At 48.8% G+C, this 972-nt stretch overlaps 1 pseudogene; it reads left to right on the top strand.

Annotated features, from left to right (window-relative positions):
• The first annotated feature begins 493 nt into the window (after positions 1-493).
• On the top strand, positions 494-700 carry LOC144825782 (small nucleolar RNA SNORA73 family; annotated as a pseudogene).
• The last annotated feature ends 272 nt before the right edge of the window (positions 701-972 follow it).

The raw sequence follows: 972 nt of genomic DNA, 5'->3' as shown, positions 1-972 counted from the left end.
TCTGCTCTATGCCACTACGCTCTACACCACTACTCTATGCCACTGCACTCTACCTTGCAGACTCCACTCTGAAATAATCTACTCTAAGCCACTGCATTCTATGCTACTGCACTCTATGCCACTCTACTCCACTCTGCACCACTGCACTCTACTCTGCGCCGCTCTACTCTACGCCACTGCACTCTACCCCAATGCACTCAATACCACTTTACTCAAAACAAATGCACTCTACGCCAACTACTCTGCACCCCTGCACTCTACGCCACTATACTCTACTCTGCGACACTCTACACCCCCGCATGCTACGCAACTCTATTCTACACTGCACTGCACTGCACTGCTATAACATATCATATATTTTTAATGTAAGCCAAAGGAAATACCTGAGGAGGTTGCTCCCTCTCAGCTCTGTCCTCTTGCCATATGGGACAACTTTTTTTGTTGAGGGCGGGGGGTGGTATTTAATGCTTTATAGGGTCTTGCCATTTGTGACCCAACGTGGATACCTGGGGAAGATTGCTCTCCCTCAGCTCTGTCCTAGTGGGATATGGAAGCGTTGGCTTTCGGGCCCATGAAGTACAGTCCTGCTCCACGCCGTTGCAGAACTAGCTTTGTTCGCAGTGCTGCATCCTGTATATTCCTAAGACTTCTCAGAGTCCTCGGACTATGACTGAGGAGACAAACAATGCAGGATACACTACTACAGTTTTCACACATGATGAGGCTGGTTGTATTATAGAGGCACGCTTGGCCACTAATACTACTTAACCACACATTCCTTTACCACGCATGCCTTTACCAAGCAAATTTCATGGTTAAGGCATGAATGATAAAGGGGTATGCGTGGCTAAGATCACTGCAACTTCCCCCCGCCCTTAGCCCTAAATTACAAGTCTCCTACCTGCCCCCCCTCCTTGAAGCCCAAACCCTTCACTGAAAACTACCCATTCCCCTCTCCCTACCCTGAGGCCA

The sequence above is a fragment of the Lissotriton helveticus genome, chromosome 3_1 (assembly GCF_964261635.1).
Source record: "Lissotriton helveticus chromosome 3_1, aLisHel1.1, whole genome shotgun sequence".
In the NCBI taxonomy this organism is placed as follows: Eukaryota; Metazoa; Chordata; class Amphibia; order Caudata; family Salamandridae; genus Lissotriton; species Lissotriton helveticus.
The sequence above is the reverse complement of the archived record's forward strand: the minus strand, read 5'-3'. Positions and strand labels throughout refer to the sequence as shown.